General features: G+C 37.7%; 1 protein-coding gene across 4 annotated transcripts in view; it reads right to left on the bottom strand.

The window, feature by feature from the left end:
- The window catches only part of LOC128689246 (peroxisomal N(1)-acetyl-spermine/spermidine oxidase-like), a 504,316-nt gene that overhangs the window by 298,192 nt on the left and 186,755 nt on the right, over positions 1 to 19,369 (bottom strand). The gene's annotated exons all lie outside the window — the stretch shown is intronic.

Raw genomic sequence — 19,369 nt, 5'->3', positions numbered from 1 at the left:
CACTCACCCATTTGACCATAAACAGAAATATCAATCTCAATCTTAAAATAATGAATCCTAACTAGTCATAAGTTGGTCTGTGATACTCCAATACTGAAACTATGTATTGTGCCAAAACAAAAGCATTCACATTGCTAAACTAACAAACTAGTATTTAGTCACTTAGCCATAATACCAACTTACCTCATAATTTGTAATATTTTAAATTTAACCCTTTCAGGGTCCGTCCCATAGATCTACGGCTTTACGGTGAGTGTCCAAACCGTAGATCTACGCCATGAGCTCAGCTCACTCTGATAAACTGTGAGTGGTACATTTGGGCCTAGATATGAGAGAATACATCTATGTGGTATGTGTGCACCACATAAAACAGATCCTGCAGCACACTGTGTATAATGAGAGAAAAAAACTGAAATCATGATTTTTCGATTAAAACAGCAACTTTGCAGTGTTTTTTCGTATGCTTTTTATAGTTGTATTTGCGATTTCTTGGTCTCATTTGATAGAATGGAAGACATATTACAGAAATAGAGATGATTTTCATTGGTTTTAGCACTGGAAATGGCTTGAAACTGAGCTCAAAGTAGCGGAAATGTTAAATTTTTGCCGATATTCAAGAGTAAACAAACGACCTCACACGTCTAATACACGTCAGCTGGTGGATCTAATATACATTCACAAATATGGTGATGATATTTATACAATTATTACAGTATTGCATAACAGTAAATCTTCTATTTTTTGGTGTGAATAAAAATTCATTATGTGAATAAAAAATCAAAATGGAATTTATTTGTAAAGCCTCAAAACATAACTAATGAACAGAGGAAATGTTAGTTTAGTGCCAGGAATGCTTACATTGTTTATTGTGGACCCTATTTTGAAATTGGAATATTTTGAACTTTGTGTTAAATTGGCCAAATTAACAATTTCCGATCACTTTATTTTGTAGTTGAAACAGTTGACTTGGCGATTTCTTGTGCTCAATCGATAGAATAGAAGTAATACTGGTGAAATAGCTAAGAATTTGGTTGATTGGAATAATGTAATTGGCCTAAAATGGGAGTCAAAGTTGGCAAAATCACCGATTCGTAAACATCGCTGACACATCAAAATTCGCGAGAGCATAATTTCGTCAATTTTCCACCAAATTTCGTACTTTTTGTTTTATTACCTTCACAAAAAGATTCCCTACGATTTCATAAGAAAAAATAACAATTTTTTTTTTTGAAAATTCTTGGACACTGGTGCGTGACTCCAGATTTGGGCCTTGGACCCTGAAAGGGTTAAGAATTAATTTGAGTCTGCCCGAAATGCCTAGCCATGCTAGATGTTCTAGTTGCATCCTCTGTAATTAGTATTTTACTACATGTAAACCACACAATAACCAAATTCTGTAAACTCAGCATTGTAATCCTTATAGAGAATAAACTTTGAATTTGAATTTGAATGTACGGCTTATGCTCTCGGTGGCCCTTATAAACCCAACAACAACAACAACACCACTACCACTCCACATACGTAATGACATATGTTATTCATTCTAGAGTATATACCATGTTTCTCTGTTATTAATATTGTTTATTATATCATATTAGATGAATTGTGATAAATAAATAAGCCGTAGAGTTGATAATAGAGTCATATTTAAGCATTTTGTCCTGTCTCCAAACAATAAACTCGCCTCCCTCTCTGCTCCTTACTGTTTTACATACGCCAACAAGACTCTTCAATAAAGGTAAAAGTGATTTAAATGTTCATTTATCCATTTCACTAGTCATTTTATTTAGTTCTCATTGTTTTGTGTATGTAAAACTATAGTTAATCTTTAAAAAATGTATTTTTTTGTTAATATTTTTGGGTGCCTGAAATGGATCAATTTGATTTACATTAATACTTACGGGAAATACTATTTCAGTTTTAGGCCGACCTTCTGGAACGGATTATGGCCAATAACCGAGGGTCCACTGTATAGTCAAATGCCAGAATTTGGCAAAAAAAATATTATCACATTAGATTCAGAACAGCATAATTAAAGCACACTTCACTGCTAGAAGCAGTGACATGTATTCAGAAGAAGCAAGGTAAACTCTGCTTGCCTTATGAAAAATCTCTATAAAATTAAATGTCCCTTTGTTGATTTAACACTTTCGCTGTTTCCCATTTGTCTGTATGTTGCTGAGGCCAGTGGCATATACGTACATACCGCTAGTTCTTGATTCGTGCAAGTTTGAATAATGTGAATTTCAATTTAGTGCATAATTAATCCCTTAATTGTCCAAACGTAGATCTATGTTCTTACCACTAGCGCTCCAAACGTCAATCAACTTTTTTTTTCTTGCCTCTAAATTTGGCACGATTGGCCTGAGATGCCTGGTCAGTATAGAAAGGGTCTTAACACGTGGTATTAAAAAAATCTGGGACCACACAGTACCATGTGGGAGCACCAGTTCAACTGAGCACCAGCTAGAGCAAATTGCATGGCAAACACCAGGGATTCACTGATGTCATGTCAGATTAACACTTCCCTTTTAAGAGGAAAGTGATGCTGACCCTGAGTTTAGTGGCTTTCAGATGGATGTGGCCACAAGTGGTTGAGGAAATATCAAAAACCTTAATAAAATCCCATGTGCAACATCCTTTCAATTTTGATACCACTGGTAGTATCATCCTCCCAGAATGTCTTATAACCTATGCCCTAAGTAAAGAGAAACATGTTAATTAATGCTAGTTTTGCTCCCAAACTCTTCAAATTGTGCCCAAAAATGACATAAACAGTGAAACCTCAGTTGTCGAATGCACTACTTCTTGAGCAAATCAGTTTTAAAAGAAGGGATTCAAGAAAAGAAAATGTCCTGGTTTTCATACCTGCTCTTGGTTGTTGACCAACAATGCTCCCAAGATCAAATTAAAAAAAAAAAAATCTATGAAATGATAGTGAATCTTTTACCAAAGATAATGAAACCAAAAGTACGAAATTTGATGGGAAACTTAAGGAATTACACTATAGCGAAGTTAACAGTCTCAGCAATATTTACGCATCAGCGATTTCACCCACTTTGATCCCTATTTTAGGGCCAATTCCATTGTTCCAGTCAACCAAACTCATAGCTATTTCATTAGAATTCCTTTCATTCTATCGATTGAGTACGTACAAAAAAACTGCCCATTTACCTATTTCAATTACCCAATAAAGTGATCTGAAAGTACTAATTTGGCCAATTTCACACAAACTTTAAGAAAGGCCAATTTCAAAATAGGGGCCAGAATAAACAGTGCAGACACTAAAATAACATTTTCTCTGTTCATCAGTCACATCTCCAGGCCCCTCTTATATTATGCTTGTTTTTCATTTTGAATATTTGTTCACACAAAAAATTGAAGATTTACTGCTATTTAGACTACTGCATAATTGTAATAATTGAATAAATAATATCAGCGCATTCATGAATACGTATTAGACCTGCCAGTTGACATGTACTGGACACATGACGTTATTTGTTTACTCTTGAACATCGGCAAAACTCGAACATTTCCACTACTTTGAGTTCAATTTCAAGGTACTTTTAGTCTGTAAACCATTCAACATTATGTCTATTTCTGTAATTTATCATCCATTATACCAAATGAGACCAAGAAAATGAGAATACAGGTCCGCCATCACAAATCCGGCAATCAGTTATTCGGTTCCTTCAGTTATTCGGCACTAATTTTGTCTAGCATAATTTCAAATTTCCAGGGTCGCCACACCAACCTGCTGGTACTGTTCGGTGGCGCTACTTGCTGCATAAGTCATTCCAATTTCTTTTTCTCCATTTATTGTTTTAACCTGCTTACTTTTAGCCCTACCCATGGTTCCAATGAATAAAAGAAATGCTTCTCATTATGTAAAGCACCTACACAGTACATTATCCATTAATGATAAGGTGGCTTTGAAGCCACTGTTGGTTACCATGAGCTCAGTCTCATGAAGCAGGAGAATATGCTTTATTACGCTAATATCAACACTACAGCTTATTTGCCTATCACAATTGATCTAATATGACATAAGAAACAATATAAATAACATAAAACATGTTAAATACTCCAGAATGAATAATATTTGGCATAACACCGAGCAGTGCGACAGAGTTATGAAGAGAATATGGTAAACAAATACCATTCTCCTATCCTTGTCTTGGGGACTTATATTAGAGAAAATGGAGTATAGCACAGGGCTAACCGTGATATACACTCGTAGGGCTTATATTAGAGAAAATGGAGTATAGCACAGGGCTAACTATGATATACACTCGTAGGGCTTATATTAGAGAAAACGTAGTATAGCACAGGGCTAACTATGACATACACTCGTACTCCACCATAAACATGAAACAAAAAAGTTATTTTCTCTCTATAGATTATCACACATAGCAGCATATGTGTAGAGAACCTAGAATAACCCCAAAAAAGTCAACGTGGCTTATTTTTAGTACCTGGCTTGGGTTAGCCATATATGATTTTTGGTAAATATTCAATTCCCAGCCAGGGCAGAAATATTATGCGTGTTTCTTTACACCTGTTGTCTATGTTTACCCATCAGTAAATGGGTACCTGGGTGTTAGTCGACTAGTGTGGGTGTTATCCTGGGACACTGACCTAATTTTCTTGAAATACTCAGCATAACAAGTGCCTTTCTATACAGTAGTATGTCACTGATTTCAGCTAGGCCTGTATACCTTGTACATGTACGTGTAGTAAATAAAGATATTATTATTATTATTATTATATTATTTTCTCAGTTGTTTGTTGGGTTATCTTATTCAAACTTGGGCAATGTATGATGGAAAGATACTTCTTCACGTACACCAAAAATGAAAGAAATCAGACCATAAATAGTGGAGTTCATTTCTCAGCCATTAGCGGCCGCTTAGCGGTATATTTTTGTATGGCTGTTATGGTTATATTCTCATTTTTCGGTCTCATTTGATAGAATGAAAGATATATTACAGAAATAGATATGATTTTGATTGCTTTCATGACGAAAAGTACCTTGAAATTGAGCTCACAGTAGCGAAAATGTTCTATTCTTTAGCAAAGCTCAAGAGTAAACAAATGACGTCACCGTCCAATACCTGTCCGCCTGCCAGTCTAAATTCCAGTACAGAGTTAAGAATGGATTGACATTATTTATACAATTATTACAATAATGCAGTAGTCTGCATAACAGTAAATCTTCTATTTTTTGTGAATAAAAATTCCAAATGGTAAGCAAGAGTAATATGAGGGGCCTGTAGCCATGACTAATGAACAGAGAAAATGTTATTTTAGTGCCAGGAATGTCTGCATTGTTTATTCTGCACCTTATTTTGAAATTGGCATCTGTTAGACAAAGTGACTTATTTCCAGTACCTGGCTTGGGCTTGCCATATATGATTTTTGGTAAATATTTTTTTTTTCTCAGTTGTTTGTTGGGCTATCTCATTGAAACTTGGGCAATGTATGATGGAAAGATGCTTCTTAACATACAACAAAAATAAAAAAGATGGACGATAAATAAGAGAGTTCACTTCTCAGCCATTAGCCGCCTCTTTGCAGTATATTTTCGTATGGTTTTATGGTTGTATTCTCATTTTTTGGACTCATTTGATAGAATGGAAGATATATTACAGAAACAGACATGATTTTGATTGCTTTCATGATGAAAAGTACCTTTAAATTGAGCTCAAAATAGCGGAAATGTTCGATTTTTGCCGATGTTCAATGAACTGTGTAAGTCAAGTTGGTTAATTTTATTAAGTGTATTCAAACCTAACCACTCTGTAATTCGGCAAACTCAGTAATCCAGCACACTACAGGTCCCAATGATGCCGGATTTGTGATGGAGGACCGATAGTAGTAACATCAGTGTGGGCAGGGATTACTTAGTGGAGTGATGTAGCAGCAGTAGTAGTAACATCAGTGTGGGCACGGATTACTTGGAGGAGTGATGCAATAATAGTCATATCAGTGTAAGCAGGGATTACTTAGTAGTGATGTAGTAGTAGTAGTAACATCAGTGTTGGCAGAGATTACTTAGTGGGGTGATGTAGTAGTAGTAGTAAAATCAGTGTGGGCAGGAATTACTTAGTGGAGTGATGTAACAGTAGTAGTAGTCATATCAGTGTGGGCAGGGATCACTGAGATAAAATTCTGAAGCGTTCAGTCTCTTAGGAATTGATTAAATTAACCTTTCACTGTCACGACCTCGGAAACTAAAAATCCCATCAGTTTTGCAATTTAAAAAACTGGTAGAGAATCTTTTTCCAAAGATAATGACATCAATAATGCAAAATCTAATGGAAAACTTATAGAATTCAACAGGGGTGAAGTTGGAGGCTGAAAGCATTTCATGCAACTGCAATGTTGCCTATTCTAGACCAATTCCATTGTTTAACCCTTTGAGGGTTGAGACCCCCGATCCTTAACCCTTTGACTGTTTCGGTCGCATATATACGTCTTATGAGCCACAGTGTTTGACGTATATATACAGTAGACCCCCGGTTCGCGATACTAATCCGTTCCTGAGAGCTCATCGTAAACCAAAAATATCGGAAAGCGAATCAATTTTCCCCATAAGAAATAATGGAAATCAAATTAATCCGTGCAAGACACCCAAAAGTATGAAAAAAAACTTTTACCACATGAAATATTAAGTTTAATGCAATGGAATAGTAATTACAATAACAACAATAAATAACGAAAGAATAATTGACACTTACCTTTAACGAAGATCTGGTGATGATTGATGGGATGGGAGGAGGGGAGAGTGTGGATGGTGTTAGCATTTAGAAGGGGAATCCCCCTCCATTAGGACTTGAGGTAGCAAGTCCTTTTCCGGGGTTACTTCCCTTCTTCTTTTAATGCCACTAGGACCAACTTGAGAGTCACTGGACTTCTGTCGCACAACATAACTGGCAGCCTCACCATGCCTAATCACACTATGTATGCCACTACGATTCTTAAATCTTTCAAACCAACCTTTGCTGGCCTTAAATTCACTCACATCATCACTAGTTGCAGGCAATTTTTTTACCAAATCGTCATGCAACTGCCTAGCCTTTTCACAAATGATTGCTTGAGAGATGCTATCTCCTGCTATCTGTTTTTCATTTATCCACACCAATAACAGTCTCTCAACATTTTCTAACACTTGCGTTCGCTGTTTTGTAATCACAGTTGCACCTTTTGCAAGAACAGCTTCCTTGATTGCCGTTTTCTTGCTCACCATAGTAGAGATGGTTGATTGGGGTTTACTATACAACCTGACCAGCTCCGACACACGCACTCCACTTTCGTACTTTGCAATTATCTCTTTCTTCATTTCAACAGTCATTAGCACCCTTGGTCTTGAAGGGTTAGCACTGGGAGCTTTCTTGGGGCCCATGGTGACTTATTTTGCAAAAACAGGCACCAAAAACAGTGATAATATGGATAATATGGAATGTACCGAATGTATCCTTAGATGCGCGCACACTGGCTGGCTTGTAAACACTGGCATACACAGGGCAGTTCAGGCCAAACATGGACACGTCTCGTACGAACCACATCGCATACCGGGTTTTGTATCGGGAAGCGAGGCAAATTTCTGCGATATAATGCATCGGTTACCGGATTTATCGGATGCCGATAGCATCGCGAACCGGGGGTCCACTGTACTCATAAATTCTAATGGCTTCAAATCAAGCAGGAGAAAACTGGTAGGCCCACATGTGCGAGAATGGGTCTGTGTGGTCAGTGTGTACCATATAAAAAAAATTGTGCAGCACGCAGTGCATAATGAGAAAAAAAATCTCCGACCATTGTTTTAATTAAAATACCGACTTTATGGTCTATTTTCATATAGTATTTATGGTTGTATTCTCATTTACTTGGGCTCATTTGATTTTGATTGGCTTTGACTGGTTTTACTATGAAAAGAGCCTTGAAATGGAGCTCAAAGTAGGGAAAATGTTTGATTTTTGCCGATGTTCAAAAGTAAACAAATGCATTTTCCAATAAATGTCCAAGCAGCCATTCTAATATGCAGTCATGAATGGGTTGATGTTATTTATACAATTATTACAATATTACAGTAGTCTGCATAACAGTAAATCTTCTATTTTTTGTTTGAATAATAAATTCAAAATAGAAAGCAAGAGTAATATCAGAGGGGCCTAGAGACGTGACTGATGAACAAAGAAAATGTTATTTTAGAGCCAGGAATGTCTGCATTGTTCATTCTGGACCCTATTTTGAAATTGTCATATTTTTTAATTTTCATGAAATTGGCTAAATTGCAAATTTCTGACCAAGTTATTGGGTAGTTGAAATCAGTAAATGGGCAGTTTCTTGTACTCAGTTGATAGAAAAAATGGAGTTCTAAAGAAATAGCTATGTGTTTGGTCAACTGGAACAATGGAATTAGCCAAAAATAGGGCTCAAAGTGGGCGAAATCGCCGATTCGTATATATTGCCAAGGTCGCTAACTTCACGAGAGCATAATTCCATCAGTTTTCCATCAAATTTCATTCTTTTGGTGTCATTACAAACAGGAAAATATTCTCTATCATTTCATTAGAAATTTTTTTTTTTTTGGAAATTTTGCGACACCAGGAGACACTTCAGGATTTGGGGTTGTGACAATCAAGGGGTTAACTCACTCTCAGGGTCGAAAAATTTAAAAAAAAAAAAAAAAAAAAAAAAAACTTTTCCCAATGGTAATGACACCAAAAGTACGAAATTTGATGGAAAACTTTTGAAATTACACTCTCACAAAGTTAGAGATATCAGCGATATTCATCATCGATTTCACCCAATTTGAGCCCTATTTTCATCCAATTCCATTGTTCCAGTTGACTAAAATCATAGCTATTTTGTTAGAACTCAATTTGTTCTATCGATTGAGTACAAGAGACTGCCCATTTACCAATTTCAACTACCCAATAAAGTGGTCAGAAATTGGCAATTTGGCCAATTTCAACCAAATTTCAAAAGATACCAATTTCAAAATAGGATCCAGAATAAACAAAACAGATATTTTTAGCACTAAAATAACATTTTTCTCTGTTCATTAGTCATGTCTCCGGGCCCCTCTTATATTACTCTTGCTTTCCATTTTGAATTTTTATTCTTACAAAAAATAAAAGATTTACTGTTATGCACACTACTGCATTATTGTAAAAATGGTATAAATACCATCAACACACTGGTGAGAGAATATCAGACTCACCAGTTGACATGTATTGAACCTGTGGCATGATTTGTTTACTCTCAAACATCAGTAAAAATTTAACATTTCCGCTACTTTGAGCTCAATTTCAAGGTACTTTTCATTGTGAAACCAATGAAAATCATCTCTAATTCTGTAATATATCTTCCATTCTATCAAATGAGACCAAGAAAAAGAAAATACAACTATAAATACCATACGAAAATACATTGCAAAGTCGCTGTTTTAACCCTTTGACTGTTGAAACCCCAAATCCTGAGGTGTCTCCTGGTGTCGCAAAATATTTGAAAAAAAAAAAAAAAAAAATTATTTTTTCTTATGAAATGATAGAGAATCTTTTCCCGATGGTAATGATACAAAAGTACAAAATTTGATGGAAAACTTATGGAATTACGCTCTAGCAAAGTTAGCAACCTCGGCGATATTTACGAATCGGCAATTTCGCCCACTTTGAGCCCTATTTTCAGCTAATTGCATTGTTCCAGTCGACCAAACTCATAACTATTTCTTTAGAACTCCATTTGTTCTATCAATTGAGTACAAGAAACTGCCCATTTACTGATTTCAACTACCCAATAAAGTGGTCCGAATTTGGCAATTAGGCCAATTTCCGGCAAATTAAAAAATATGACAATTTCAAAACAGGTTCCAGAATGAACAATGCAGACATTCTTGGCTCTAAAATAATATTTTCTTTGTTTATCAGTCACGTCTCCAGGCCCCTCTGATATTACTCTTGCTTTCTATTTTGAATTTTTATTCAAACAAAAAATAGAAGATTTACTGTTATGCAGACTACTGTAGTATTGTAATAATTGTATAAATAACATTAACCCATTCATGACGGCATATTAGAATGGCTAGTTGGACAATTATTGGACAATGACATCATTTGTTTACTCTTGAACATCGGCAAAAATCAAACATTTCCCTACTTTGAGCTCCATTTCAAGGTTCTTTTCATAGTAAAACCAATTAAAATCACCTGTATTTCTATAAAACGTTTTCCATTCTATCAAATGAGACCAAGAAAACGAGAACATAATCATAAAAACTATACCAAAATACACCTCAAACTCGGCATTTTAATCCAAAAACACAGTCGGAGTTTTTTTTTTTCTCATTGTGCACTGCGTGCTGCAGGATTTTTTATATGGTGCACACTGACCACACAGACCCATTCTCTCACATGTGAGCCTACCAGTTTTCTCCTGCTTGATTTAAAGCCGCTAGAAATTTTGAGTATAGTATATATGTCAAACATGGTGGCTCGTAAGACGTATATATACAACCGAAACAGTCAAAGGGTTAAACCAAAAACACAGTCAGAATTTTTCTTTCTCATTATGCACTGTGTGCTGCAGGATTTTTTTATACTGCGCACACTGACCACGCAGACCCATTCTTTCATATGTATGCCTACGAGCTTTCTTCCACCAGATTTGAAGGCACTAGAATTTTAGCGTATAAATACGGGACCGACATTGGCTACCAAGCCGTACATATATGGGACCGACCCTGAAAGGGTTAAACTGACTCAATTCCTTGTTAGTGTGCTATCAACCGAGTACAAGAAACTGCCCATTCAGCTATCAGAACAACCCTTTAAAATGCCAAGAGGTCAGTAATTTAACAGTCCAAAACAAACAGTCTATGCATTCCAGTCACTAAAGCAAGCTTTCCTCTGTTCATTAATCATGTCCTGAGGTCTTTCCTATGCAACACTTGCTCTCCATTTTGAGTTCATCACAAAAATCAAAGTTTTGCTCCATTTTGCAATTAATAGCACATGCCAAAATATGATTGCCAATAGTTTAGACTATCCAAATAATTGAAGCAGATTTAGGAAAAATCCATAAAATAGTCTGGGTATGAGGAAGACCTTTCTATTCAAAAAAAAAAAAAAAATTGCCAAAAATCAAATATTTCTGCCACTCTGAGGCCTGTTTTAGACCACTGTTAGTTGGAGACCGACCAAAAACACCTCCATTTCAAAGCAAGTTTTTCAGTCTATCAAATGACACCAATAAACAGGCAATAAAACTATAAAAACAATAATTGAAAATGCCCAAAAGTCACTATTTTAACTCAGACACAAAAGCAGAGTTTAGATGTTTACATCATGCACTGCATAATGCATGATTTTATTTTATACCGTGCATACCCACTGCCCAGACTTATTCTCCCACGTCTATGCCAAAATTTACCAATCACAGTATATTTGAGGGCACTATCGTTATGAAGTAGATCTACATGAGCAACATTAGCCTCAATGTCACTCACATAGATCAACAGCGATATTACCCTTCCCCTTTTGTGAAAGAAGTTTGGTCCATTCAGTGGAAGAAGTGGTGAGGTGAGCATCAGAAGACATCTTCCACTAGTGGAAGCACAGTCCTCATCAATAAAGTATGCTGGTCCCCTCTAAAATCAGGGCCACAAAACGGGTTATCCTTTGTGCTGAAGGGCATCTTTCAACCATCGAGGAAGTGATTAACACATCATTCAGGGTTTTATGGGGTAAATTTCCCCACAATGCGCAGATGGCAGCCTGAAACTATGGGAGTGGGTTGATATCCCTTTCCTAGTATCTCTCTCTGTCTCAGCTGAGGTTCTCAACGGAGTTTAAGTCTGGGGAGTTTCCTGGCCAGTCATCAAAGAATGGCTCTTCACACTCACAATGCCATTGAACAACAGATTTCATGGTGTGGCAAGGAGCACTGTTATGCATAAAAACCTTGCACCACACTGAGTGAAAGATTTGGGAAAATGATAAAAAACTAATTCTAGGTACACTGTTACAACTAATAGTAGTGGGAGATGTTTATTTAGGTTTCCCTGGATGTACTTTTGGTGTATGCATGTCATAAACACTGTTCCCATAAAACTGCAGCAACCATACATTGCTAACTTCTACCATTCATTTTGTTTGATGGCCTGCCTTATGAAATCCAATGATTTCTCCAATTATCACACATCAGAAACTTGGAGAGCGTATAAATTTGTAGTGGAAGGAAGGCAAGGTAGGGGTCAGCCTAGGAAAGGTTGGAGGGAGAGGGTAAAGAAGGTTTTGTGTGTGAGGGGCTTGGACTTCCAGCAAGCATGCCTGAGCATGTTAGATAGGAGTGGAGACAAATGGCTTTAGGGATTGATGTGCTGATGGAATGTGACAAAGGTAACATTTATGAAGAGATTCAGGGAAACCAGCAGGCTGGACTTGAGTCATGGAGGTCGGAAGTACAGTGCCTGCACACTGAAGGAGGGGTGTTAACATTGTAGTTTTATAATTGTAATGTGAGCAAGCCTCTGCCAAGACAGTGATGGAGTGAATGATGATGAAAGTTTTTCTTTTTTGGGCCACCCTGCATTGATGGGAAATGGCCAAAGTGTTAATAAAAAAATAAAAATACATATTTCTAGACAATAGTATGTAACCAAGACAGATGAACATGTTCACCTGTCAGTGTATTTGTGATTGCTCAATTACTATTTCCATACCTAATATTTGTGTCAGAACAAAAATTGGCTATAAAATCACAAGTACTACTACAAATTGTAATTATCAGAACATAATAACTACATAAATTAAAAAATGAGAAAAAAAGGTATGTTGGCAACACTTCTGCAAGCAGCAGGACTCCATGTTGCCGTCAGGTGAGCATCCGGCACCCACTTCACAGTTTTATATCTCAATAAGTACTGGTATTAATTTGTAGGTAGTAGGTTGGTGGACAGCAACCACCCAGGGAGGTACTACCGTCCTTCCAAGTGAGTGTAAAACGAAAGCCTGTAATTGTTTTACATGATGGTAGGATTCCTGGTGTCTTTTGTCTGTCTCATAAATATGCAAGATTACAGGTATGTCTTACTACTTCTACTTACACTTAGGTTTATTTATACACACTCATCTGAGTTTTCTTTGATTTTATCTAAATAGTTCTTGGTCTTATTACTTTTCCTTTTATATCCATGGGGAAGTGGAATAAGAATCTTTCCTCCGTAAGCCATGCGTGTTGTAAAAGTCAACTAAAATGCCGGGAACAATGGGATAGTAACCCCTTTTCCTGTAAAGATTACTAAAAACAATAAGAGGAAGAAAATTGTCAAAGTGGGAACTCTGAATGTGCATGGATGTTGTGCAAATGATAAGAAAGAGATGATTGTGGATGTTATGAATAAGCTGAATATCCTGGCTTTAAGTGAAACAAAGCTGAAGGGGGTGGGAGAGTTTCAGTGGAGAGAAATAAATGGGATTAGGTCAGGGATTTCCAATAGAGTTAGAGCTAAAGAAGGAGTAGTAATAATGTTGAAGGATAAGATGTGGCAGGGAAAGAGGGACTATAAATGTATTAATTCAAGGATTATGTGGAGTAAAATAAAAGTTGGATGTGAAAAGTGGGTTAGAGTAAGTGTATATGCACCTGGAGAAGAAAGAAGTGTAGAGGAGAGAGAGAGGTTTTGGGAAATGTTGAGCGAATGTGTGGGGAGTTTTGAACCAAGTGTGAGAGTACTTGTGGTTGGGGATTTCAATGCTAAAGTGGGTAAAAATGTTGTGGAGGGAGTAGTAGTAAATTTGGGGTGCCAGGGGTAAATGTAAATGGGGAGCCTTTAATTGAGCAATATGTAAAAAGAGATTTGGTAATACAGTGGAACCTCAAAAATCGAACTGCTCCCAACACAACCAATTATGTAAGTTTATTTTTGTAAATGCTTTTATAAGTGTATTTTTGAGGGTCTGAAATGGACTAATCTAATTTACATTATTCCTGATGGGAATAAATTCATTCGGTATAGGCACTCGAACAGCCTTCTGGACCGAAGTTCGATATTTGAGGTTCCACTGTAAAACATATTTTATGAAAAAGAGGATAAATAAATATACAAGGTATGACGTAGCATGTAATGAAAGTAGTTTGTTAGATTATGTATTGGTGGATAAAAGGTTGATGGGTAGGCTCCAGGATGTACATGTTTATAGAGGGGCAACTGATATATCAGATCATTATTTAGTTGTAGCTACAGTTAGAGTAAGAGGTAGATGGGACAAGAGGAAGGTGGCAACAACAAGTAGGAGGGAAGTGGACGTGTATAAACTAAGGGAGGAGGAAGTTCGGGCGAGATATAAGCGACTATTGGCAGAAAGGTGGGATAGTGCAAAGATGAGTAGTGGGGGGGGTTGAAGAGGATTGGAATAGTTTTAAAAACGCAGTATTAGAATCTGGGGCAGAAGTTTGTGGTTAAAGGAGGGTGGGGGCAGGAGGAAAGAGGAGCGATTGGTGGAATGATGAAGTAAAGGGTGTGATAAAAGAGAAAAAGTTAGCTTATGAGAGGTTTTTACAAAGCAGAAGTGTTATAAGAAGAGTAGAGTATATGGAGAGTAAAAGAAAGGTGAAGAGAGTGGTGAGAGAGTGCAAAAGGAGAGCAGATGATAGAGTGGGAGAGGCACTGTCAAGAAATTTTAATGAAAACAAGAAAAAAAAATTGGAGCGAGTTAAACAAGTTAAGAAAGCCTAGGGAAAGTATGGATTTGTCAGTTAAAAACAGAGTAGGGGAGTTAGTAGATGGGGAGAGGGAGGTATTAGGTAGATGGCGAGAATATTTTGAGGAACTTTTAAATGTTGACGAAGAAAGGGAGGCGGTAATTTCATGCACTGGGCAGGGAGGTATACCATCTTTTAGGAGTGAAGAAGAGCAGAATGTAAGTGTGGGGGAGGTACGTGAGGCATTACGTAGAATGAAAGGGGGTAAAGCAGCTGGAGCTGATGGGATCATGACAGAAATGTTAAAAGCAGGGGGGGATATAGTGTTTAAGTGGTTGGTACTATTGTTTAATAAATGTATGAAAAAGGAAAAGGTACCTAGGGATTGGCAGAGAGCATGAAAAAGTCCCTTTATATAAAGGGAAGGGGGACAAAAGAGATTGTAAAAATTATAGAGGAACAAGTTTACCGAGTATTCCAGGAAAAGTGTACGGTAGGGTCATAAATGAAAGAATTAGAGGTAAGACAAAATGTAGGATTGCGGATGAGCAAGGAGGTTTCAGAGTGGGTAGGGGATGTGTAGATCAAGTGTTTACATTGAAGCATATATGTGAACAGTATTTAGATAAAGGTAGGGAAGTTTTTATTGCATTTATGGATTTAGAAAAGGCATATGATAGAGTGGATAGGGGAGCAATGTGGCAGATGTTGCAAGTATATGGAATAGGTGGTAAGTTACTAAATGCTGTAAAGAGTTTTTATGAGGATAGTGAGGCTCAGGTTAGGGTGTGTAGAAGAGAGGGAGAATACTTTCCGGTAAAAGTAGGTCTTAGACAGGGATGTGTAATCTCACCATGGTTGTTTAATATATTTATAGATGGGGTTGTAAAAGAAGTAAATGCTAGGGTGTTCGGGAGAGGGGTGGGATTAAATTATGGGAATCAAATACAAAATGGGAATTGATACAGTTACTTTTTGCTGATGATGCTGTGCTTATGGGAGATTCTAAAGAAAAATTGCAAAGGTTAGTGGATGAGTTTGGGAGTGTGTGTAAAGGTAGAAAGTTGAAAGTGAACATAGAAAAGACTAAGGTGATGAGGGTATCAAATGGTTTAGATAAAGAAAAATTGGATATCAAATTGGGGAGGAGGAGTATGGAAGAAGTGAATGTTTTCAGATATTTAGGAGTTGACGTGTCGGCGGATTCATTTATGAAGGATGAGGTTAATCATAGAATTGATGAAGGAAAAAAGGTGAGTGGTGCACTGAGGTATATGTGGAGTCAAAAAACGTTATCTATGGAGGGAAAGAAGGGAATGTATGAAAGTATAATAGTACCAACACTCTTATATAGGTGTGAAGCTTGGGTTGTGAATGCAGCAGCGAGGAGGCGGTTGGAGGCAGTGGAGATGTCCTGTCTAAGGGCAATGTGTGGTGTAAATATTATGCAGAAAATTCGGAGTGTGGAAATTAGGAGAAGGTGTGGAGTTAATAAAAGTATTAGTCAGAGGGCTGAAGAGGGGTTGTTGAGGTGCTTTGGTCATTTAGAGAGAATGGATCAAAGTAGAATGACATGGAGAGCATGTAAATCTGTAGGAGAAGGAAGGCGGGGTCGGGGTCGTCCTCAAAAAGGTTGGAAGGAAGGGGTAAGGGAGGTTTTGTGGGCGAGGAGCTTGGACTTCCAGCAGGCGTGCATGAGCGTGTTCGATAGGAGTGAATGGAGACGAATGGTATTTGGGACCTGACGATCTGTTGGAGTGTGAGCAGGGTAATATTTAGTGAAGGGATTCAGGGAAACTGGTTATTTTTATATAGCAGGACTTGAGTCCTGGAAATGGGAAGTACAGTGGACCGCCGGCTCACGAAGTCATTGGTATCCGATAAATCCGGTATCCGAAGCATTATATCACAGAAAATTTGCGTCAGCTCCCGTTACAAAACCTGGCAAGCGATACGATTCGTACGAGATGTGTCCACGTGTGGCCTGAATTGCCCCGTGTGTGCCAGTGTTTACAAGCCAGCCAGTGTGCGCGCATCTAAGAATACATTCGGTACATTCCATATTATCCATATTATCACTGTTTTTGGTGCTTGTTTCTGCAAAATAAGTCACCAAGGGCCCCAAGAAAGCTTCTAGTGCCAACCCATCGAGACCAATGGTGCTAATGACTATTGAAATGAAGAAAGAGATAATTACAAAGTATGAAAGTGGAGTGCGTGTGTCGGACCTAGCCAAGTTGTATAGTAAATCCCAATCAACCATCTCTACTATAGTGAGCAGGAAAATGGCAATCAAGGAAGCTGTTCTTGCAAAAGGTGCAACTGTGATTACAAAACAGCAATTGCAAGTGTTAGAAAATGTTGAGAGACTGTTATTGGTGTGGATAAATGAAAAACAGATAGCAGGAGATAGCATCTCTCAAGCGATCATATGTGAAAAGGCTAGGCAGTTGCATGAGGATTTAATTAAAAAAATGCCTGCAACTAGTGGTGATGTGAGTGAATTTAAGGCCAGCAAAGGTTGGTTTGAAAGATTTAAGAATCGTAGTGGCATACATATTGTGATTAGGCATGGTGAGGCTGCCAGTTCAAACCAAAAAGCAGCTGAAAAATATGTGCATGAATTCAAGGAGTACATAGAGGCTGAAGGATTGAAACCTGAACAAGTGTTTAATTGTGATGAAACAGGCCTGTTTTAGAAGAAATTGCCAAGCAGGACTTACATTATTCAGGAGGAAAAGGCACTCCCAAGACATAAGCCTATGAAAGACAGGCTTACTCCTCTGATGTGTGCCAATGCTAGTGGTGATTAAAAAGTGAAGCCTTTATTGGTGTATCACTCAGAAACTCCCAGAGCATTCAGGCAAAAGAATATCCTCAAGGCTAATTTGTGTGTGCTGTGGAGGGCAAACACTAAGGCATGGGTCACTAGGGACTTTTTCTATGACTGATTACACCATGCATTTGCCCTTAATGTGAAAAATTACTTAATTGAAAAGAAATTAGACCTTAAGTGCCTCCTGGTGTTAGACAATGCCCCTGGTCATCCTACAGACTTGGCAGAGCGACTTTGTGGGGACATGAGCTTCATTAAGGTCAAGTTGTTGCCTCCTAATACCACTCCTCTCCTGCAGCCCATGGACCAGCAGGTCATTTCCAACTTCAAGAAACTGTACACAAAAGCTATATTTGAAAGGTGCTTTGAAGTGATCACAGATACTCTATTGACTCTAAAGGAGTTTTGGAAGGATCACTTTAATATCCTCAATTGTGTAAACCTTATAGGTAAGGCTTGGGAGGGAGTGACTAAGAGGACCTTGAACTCTGCTTGGAAGAAACTGTGGCCAGAATGTGTAGACAAAAGGTATTTTGAAAGGTTTGAGGCTAACCCTGGAAATCCTATGCCAGTTGAGGAATCCATTGTATCATTGGGAAAGTCCTTGGAGTTGGAGGTTAGTGGGGAGGATGTGGAAGAGTTGGTGGAGGAGGACAATGACAAACTAACCACTGATGAGCTGCTAGATCATCTTCAACAGCAAGAGGCCAGATCTGAGGAAACTGCTTCGGAGGAGGGGATAGAGAAATTGACGAAGTTGCCTACTTCAAAGATTAAGGAAATGTGTGCAAAGTGGCTTGAAGTGCAAACCTTTTTTGATGAAAATCACCCTCACACAGCTATTGCAAGCCGTGCTGGTGACTATTACAATGACAATGTTGTGAACCACTTTAGGAAAGTCATAACGGAACGAGAGGTACAGGCCTCTATGGACAGGTATGTTGTGCAACAGAAGTCCAGTGACTCTCAAGCTGGTCCTAGTGGCATTAAAAGAAGAAGGGAAGTAACCCCGGAAAATGACTTGCTACCTCAAGTCCTAATGGAAGGGGATTCCCCTTCTAAACATTAAAAACTTCGACACTCTCCCCTCCTCCCATCCCATCAATCATCACCAGATCTTCAATAAAGGTAAGTGTCAATTATTCTATTGTGATTATTCTATTGTTATTATTGTTATTGTAATTATTCTGTTGCATTAAACTTAATATTTCATGTGGTAAAAGTTTTCTTTTTTCATACTTTTGGGTGTCTTGCATGGATTAATTTGATTTCTATTATTTCTTATGGGGAAAATTGATTCGCTTTCCGATAATTTTGGTTTACTATGAGCTCTTAGGAACGGATTAATAACGTGAACCAGGGGTCTACTGTACAATGTCTGCACTCTAAAGGAGGGGTTCGGGATATTAGCAGTTTGGAGGGATATGTTGTGTATCTTTATACGTATATGCTTCTAAACTGTTGTGTTCTGAGCACCTCTGCAAAAACAGTGATTATGTGTGAGTGAGGTGAAAGTGTTGAATGATGATGAAAGTATTTTCTTTTTGGGGATTTTCTTTCTTTCTTGGGTCACCCTGCCTTGGTGGGAGACGGCCGACTTGATGAAGAAAAAAAAAATTGTCTTATTACTCACAGAAAATTACTTTCATTATTTTTTTTTTTTCAAAATATTTGGAGCACTAGCAAAGAAGCGTAGATTAACGCCATGACAGTTAAAGGGTTAATGAGCACAAAAGAAGTTAGAATTGCTGACACCAATAATGCTCTATTCTGTCATGTTAGAGATCACAGTCATCCTACTGACTGGTCCTCTGCTCAAACTGT

Source organism: Cherax quadricarinatus, chromosome 18 (assembly GCF_038502225.1).
Source record: "Cherax quadricarinatus isolate ZL_2023a chromosome 18, ASM3850222v1, whole genome shotgun sequence".
Taxonomy (NCBI): Eukaryota; Metazoa; Arthropoda; class Malacostraca; order Decapoda; family Parastacidae; genus Cherax; species Cherax quadricarinatus.
This window is presented reverse-complemented; position numbering and strand designations above follow the sequence as displayed.